The sequence below is a fragment of the Ostrinia nubilalis genome (assembly GCF_963855985.1).
Source record: "Ostrinia nubilalis chromosome W unlocalized genomic scaffold, ilOstNubi1.1 SUPER_W_unloc_4, whole genome shotgun sequence".
Taxonomy (NCBI): Eukaryota; Metazoa; Arthropoda; class Insecta; order Lepidoptera; family Crambidae; genus Ostrinia; species Ostrinia nubilalis.
In genome coordinates, this window is record NW_026973571.1 from 267,769 (window position 1) to 275,010 (window position 7,242).

Consider the following 7,242-nt stretch of genomic DNA (forward strand, 5'->3'; position numbering starts at 1 on the left):
TGTCATCCCGAGATATAATTCTACAAGTTTCTTTATTAATACAATTCCAAGTAGCTTTAATTTTGTTGCCAGAGTTTTTAATTTTGTCACGTATGTAAATAGATTTTGCCATAGTACAAACTTGTTTAAAAACTTTTGAGTATTTTTTTACATATTCTATAAAGTCCGGGTCGCTACTATAGGCTTTTCTACTAATTTCCCAACAGGTAGTGTAGTTATCTGAGCTCACAGGAAGATGATGTATTAACTTCTCGGCCTCGCCTCTTACCTTGGTTTTCAGATATTGCATTTTTTGAGCATGCGACATGGTCGGATTGTTGTGTATAATTTCGGTAAAGAGATCCTTAAATGAGACCCAGCTGTTATAATTGCCACTGAAGGTCGGTATTTCCATTAGTGGCGTTGATTTTTCCCTGTGCACCAGAGACCACATTTTTTGATTAATTTCTTTCTTGATTATGGTATACTTTCTCTCATAACTTGAAAAAGCATCCTCGTATTGTTTGTTAGACTCATCCAACTCGCTGTCTAACTCCCAGTGTAGGGAATCTATAATAATAATAATAATAATAAAAATAGTTTATTTTTCCCATCACAAACTTATAATACAGAGTACAGGTACATTAACATTAAGTTTCAGTCACTAGTTTGTGTGAGACTGATGCCTGAGCTAGGTATAAAATACCTGTGTTACAGGACATCAGGCTCCCACCACTCAAAACGGCCTAAGCAGTACACTGAACTAGTAAAGGTATACAGGAATGAATTAAAGTGATAAGATTTAACAAAGTAGACGAAAGATATCATGTTAGTCTTGTGAATGAGTATGCAACAGGGGCATGTGTGTGAGTGTGATAATATAGGTGAGGATCTGTGTGTGTCAAGTGCATGATTGTGAGTTAATGTTATCGCATAGTTGTCAAAAGTTTCTCTGTCTCATCATAGTTCAATTGTAATAACCAGGAGGTAAGTTTTTTTTTGCAAGCCTTTCTAGTCAAGGGGTACAGAACAAGTGTTGTGTTTAATTTATCATATAGATAACTACCTAAAAAGCAATAAAATCTATGAGGTAGCATAGTCCTAAAAGGTCGGGAAGGACAGACAGTGCCTTTTCGGCGCTTACCGCTGAATGCATCAGGATCATATTGGAGCTCCGAGTGTTTGCGAAGGATGGTTGAGAGAATAAATAACTGACGGACTGTGAGCACTTCCCAAAGTTTGTAAACTTCCGTCGTAGGGCAAAGGAACGGGAGCGAAGCTCCTACCTTTAGGATACCTCTTTGCGCACGTTCCACTCTGATAAGGTGAGTTTTAGCTGCTCCACCCCAAGACGATATACTATAACTCAGAACAGATTGGCACAGAGCAAGATAAACAGATTTTATTATATGAAAATCTGCAATATGACGTAGAGTTTTGAAGATAAAAAAGAGCTTCCTAATTCTTGTGGCTAAGAGCTCAATATGAGGTTGAAAACTTAGGGTGGAGTCGATTATAACCCCTAGATATTTTATAGAATCGGTTCTCAAGATCTCGTTACATGAACAGATAGTTGTTGAGGAACAAGTGTGGATCTTTAGGGTCAGGTTATTAGGTAAGGACTGGCGTCTGTGGGAGAAAGTAATAAATTTAGTTTTGTCAACGTTTAGGGTTAACAGGTTACCTATTAGCCAGTTGGAGACTATATTCAACCCTTCCTGCGCATATCCAAAGACTTCGTTCCATGAATCTGCATGAAAGAGCAGAACAGTGTCATCAGCAAATGATATTATTTTTCCATTGTTAAGATTTGTTTGGCATAAATCATTCAAATAAATCAAAAATAAGATTGGGCCAAGGACACTGCCCTGGGGGACACCAAATGTGACAGGAAGCTCCTCACTCATCCACTCCCCGATTTTTACCATTTGAAATCTGTTGGTTAGATAATTAGAAAAGAGTTTGAGAGCTAAGCCTCTGATTCCAATTTTTTCAAGCTTTCGCAATAAGATAGGGACAGAGACCGTGTCAAATGCCTTCGCTAGGTCCAAAAAGACCGCCAGTAACTTTTTGTTCCCATCCAGGTGAGTGGAAATGAAATTAGTCAACTCGTGGACCGCATCATCCGTTGATTTTCCCGATCGGAAGCCATATTGTGAAGGCGATAGAAGGCTATGTGACTCAAGAAAGCTAGTTAAACGTTTGTTCATGATGCGTTCCAATATTTTTGATAAGACCGGAAGTAAGGAGATTGGCCTATAGTTATTGACACAGTCCCTGTCTCCACTCTTATGAATGGGTATGATAACAGATTTCTTAAAAACATCAGGAAAAGACCCCGTTTCAAGGCACAAATTACAAAGGAAAGTCACAGGCGGGGTTAGGAGATCTTTATAACGTTTAAGAAAGCGGGATGAGATAAGGTCATATCCCACGGAGCAACTGGATTTGAGTCCCAGTATCAATTTTTCTACCTCTTCTTCATCTGTGGGAATAAGTGCGATGGACTCATGACAATAAGTGGAGGAAGTTATGGTAGCAGCAGAGCACAGCATCTTAGTAGCAAGATTCCTTCCAACATCAACAAAGAATGAATTAACTTTATTCACACCTGCCTGAGGATCGCTGTCCGTGATCAAGTCTAGGGGATCATTGTTAGTCTGCTTAAAGTGTGTTACGTTTCTAATGACTTCCCAAAGTCGTTTACTGTTATTACCAGCTTTAATGATCTCCGACTTATCATATGCACGTCTAGCCTTTTTCAGTAAGGAGTTACAGAAATTTCTGTATCGCTTGTAGATAATGACAGCATTAATATCGTCTGGATTTCTCTTTACTTTTTTGTGAAGACTATCTCTATGACGCATACATCTTAGAAGACCAGGCGTGATCCAGGGCTTCCTAATGCTCTTACGACAGGAGATCTTATGCAATTGACAACATTTCATATTTTTAACATGCATGTTTTATTCTTTTAAATGAAAGTAGATACAAAACTAGGACACCCATATTTTTTCATTTTGCAAAATAATGTACTTTTCATTATTAAATTCCATTTAGAAGTTCGGTACATTCCAAACAGACGTAAGCGCCAAATGACGTCATACATACGGTTGAACGCAGGTGATGCCTTTGCTATACTCTGACCGACAAAAAGAAAGTTGTGATATGTCATTGTCAATGTCATTCATGATTGGCTGTCAGACTCGTTACTTAGTCGTTGGCGTCTGAATTTTTCAATTTATTTTGATTATTTCCTATATTTCCAAGTGATATTATCCTCATTCTGTTTGTATTAAAACATAATGAAAGTTTCGGAAGGATATTTAGTTGCCGATAGCAGGAATTTGCCGAAAGTCGATTATTTCATGCTATTGCAGTACATGCACGAGAATGAATGCTACAATGTTGCAGAGATACGTAGTGCTAAGGCATTACTAGCATCACGGGAAGCCTATGTCGACACAGCCGTAGGATATGTAGAAATCAAGAGAGAAGGAAACTCATGCACCGTTAAATGCAGGGTAACACCCGAACATAAAGTGAAAGCGAAGTTGTACCAAGTTTCAGCTGTCATTGACGAATCTGCCGAAAAGATAGTCACGGTAGAATGCAACGACTGTGCAGCTTCTGCAGGAGGATGCAAACATGCAATCTGTTTTGCCATTTGGCTTATAAAAAGGTCTGATGAACCTTCTACTACATCAACAACATGCTATTGGAGTAAACCAAAACTTGCTGGAGCTGTAGGTGACCAGCAGTTCATCTTAGCCAAAAACATAGGCAAAAAGAAAAAAAATCCGGACAATCTAAACATAAGTGTCAATCTGTCTATGTTCTCTGAAGAATGCAAGAGGCGAAAACTGACTACTGGAATGATTTTAAATTACTGTGGGAATCAACAGCCCACATTAAATGACTTTACGGTATTCAATTTGGTGCTGCAGTTTGTCCACCAATTTTATGATCACAGTTATGACAATTTAAAATCATTTTGTGCCACAACATTAACTGAAGATGTGGTTAAAAGCATTGCTGAAGCTACAAAAGCTCAAGCAGAATCAAAACTGTGGCATTCTATGCGTCAAGGCAGAGTGACAGGGTCCAGAATTTATGAAGCCATTCACTGCAAAACAGAGAACGGTGCGTTAGTACAAAGCATACTAGGTGGATACAAGGTGCCGGAGACAAAAGCAATCAAAAGGGGCAAGTTGTTAGAAAAAGTAGTAATCAATGAGTTAGAAAAAGACTATGGAGTAATTCAACATACAGGATTGATTTTAATTTCCCCAATTATTGGAGTTTCACCTGACGGGATTTGTTCTGATTTTGTCATAGAAATAAAATGCCCTATGAGTGACAAAACTATGAAAAGTTATGTAAGAGACGGGATATTACATGAAAAATATAAAGCCCAGATAATGGTCCAAATGCATGCTGCAAAAAAAACAAAAGGACTGTTTTGTGTTGCCGATCCTAGTTTTGAAGAGACAAAACTAATACACAAGTACTGGGTGGAGTATGATGAGATGTATGTGGTGGCTTTATTAAATGCTGCTGAAGAGTTTTGGAAACAATTTATTTTTAAGACTATTTTACAAAGTGCAAAATAAAACATTTATAATTTTGTATATTTGAGTCTTTTATTCATCCTATTATACACCACTAAATTTTAATCACCGAAAAAAAAAATTCTGGGTAATGAGTTATTGATACTGATCCCATTTGTGCAAAAAAAAGAGTAAAATAAAGCGACTCAAAATATCCTCCTAAAATTGGTAATTTATTGACACACGCGTCGCGAGCACTATTTACGTACGATAATGTAACACTTATTAGAATTCAAAATGGTCTAAGTTAGCTAAGTATGTAATAATAACACTGGAAGCGTGGTCGAGGCGTGAGCGAGACAGACAGATCGAGGCAATATGCGAGCGCGTACGACTACTCTAGCGAGCAGCGGAGTGACCCAGCTGTGACGCGTGAAATAAGGATTAACGAAAATTTAATAAAAAAATTAACTTCATGAAAACCATTTCTTTTTCTTTTGCTTTCAATATTCCACACGTTTCTACATAACCTGTTTAAATTTTTTCGGTGATAAAAATTTAGTGGTGTATTATAAACTTAATATTATTAATCCTACTTTATATAACAAATGTGAAAGTTTGTAAGGATGTATATTTGTTACACTTTCATGCAAAAAGTACTGAACGGATTTTGATGAAACTACTGCATTTTTGTTTATACATCAGAATAACATTATAGGCTTTAATTTTAACGATATGTGACAAGCAAAATTTAAAAGCTAATTAATTCTTAATAATAGAGCTGTGTAAATTTATCAATCCACATGCCACAATAACTGCATCATCTGCATGTTGAATTAATTTATTATTTATTACAGAATGTGGTTTCAATAATTTAAACTGCCTCACTCTTCTTATCACCCTCTCCACATGAATACGTAGACTGGCAATGACCTTGCTTTTGATAGCTTCCTGCCTTAATAACTTTTGATTTTTTAAGACACTGGGTGGCCGAAGTAGATTATTCTGATTTCTACTCAGTATAGAATCTATGTGCTTAAATCCTCTGTCTGCCAATACAGTACACTTGGGTGGGAGCACATCCAGAAAACCACTGTTTTCTACTATATTGGCATCAGATATACGTCCACCGAAGCCAACAGATACAAAGTTAACAAAACCATCAGGTGTTACGGATATCAAATATTTTAAAGTGTTAGCATTTTTGTACTGTGACCATGTTAGAGACTGGTCAATGGGATTTGATGGTTTTTCAATTTCTATTTCAAAGCAATCGATAATGCAAAAAACATTTGAATATTCTTTATTTGTTTTGAAGGAGGCTGGCAAGTTTCTTTTGACTTCATAAACACGTGGAGAAAATATTAATTGTTTAAAGAACTTAGATAAAGTACACAATGTCTTCAAAAAAATTCTCCATAATGTGGTTAGTGACACTTCAAACATGCCTGAAATTTGATAAAAGGGTGTGCTATTTTTAATTTTATATAATGTGATTATTATATGAAAGGATTTTATTTTTAGATTTAATTCTAAATATTCAATCAACCAATAATAATTCTTTGGCAAACCTATGTAGTTTTGTGGTTTTTTCTCAATCAGGTTAAGCATAAAGTTTCTACCCTGTCTTGTAGTTTTAGTGACAACCACAGATGAAGTTTCTGAGATTTCAGCAGAGGTGGTGCTTCCTTGAGTTGAAGGTAAAACTTCTTCCATCTCATAATCTTCTTCAAACACTTCTGGTTTCTGTTCTTTCTTTTTGTAAATGGCACAATAAGTAGTTCGATCTGATGTTTTTGGCTTCACTTGTACTGCTTTGCTGGCTTTAGTTATTAAGGGATTATTATAAAATGCCCCTATATTCGATTGTGTAGATGATGCAGAAGATGTGCTTGGTCTAGGTTCACAAATTTTTTGATGATCCGTTGAAAGCGTTATTCTAAGAGATTCTGGTAGCCGAGACTTTAACTTTGGTCGCACTTTCATTGTCTTCCAATACCTATAGTTCTCCACATCTTCCTCCAACTAAAAAAATAATAAACATATCAGTGTGTCACAAACACAACTAATAGAAATGTTAAAATAATATCATTTAAAAATGTAGTTACATACATTGAGGTGATCTTCGCATATATATAAAACGCGTTTAGGGCATGTAATACCCACAGCATTGCACCACTCTTGTTTTGCGGAGCTAGGCACCGCAAAAAATGCTTTCTGATGATCTCTTGAACAGTTTTTGCAGGTTGGTAAGAAACAATATTTCGGATCCTTCATTGGCATCCACGCTTCATTAGGATTCATTTTGTTGACAAAATACGACTCAAAAGTCACTCAGTAAACAGAATAAATCCCCTTTATTATCTAACGAAATTAACCATTCGTACTTGTTTATGTTCTCCACTTCAAGTGACATTGACATATTTATTTTGTTTGTACTTTTTTTTTTCAACAAAAACGTGAATGCGTAGGCAAAGGTAACTATCTCATTCAACCGTATAAGTGACGTCATCACATATTTTTTCGTTTTTATTTTTTTTCTCAGAAATAAAGCAATAAAAAAATATGAAAAAAATATATTAGTACTCAGGACAGGAAAATAAAGAAATCGTATTTTTGTTTTAGGGTCTTGTTAATTTTGAAATGTTGTCAATTTCGTATTGACATGAATGGCACCTCTGAGAAGGTTAATCAAAGACTCAGCAGCCTGATT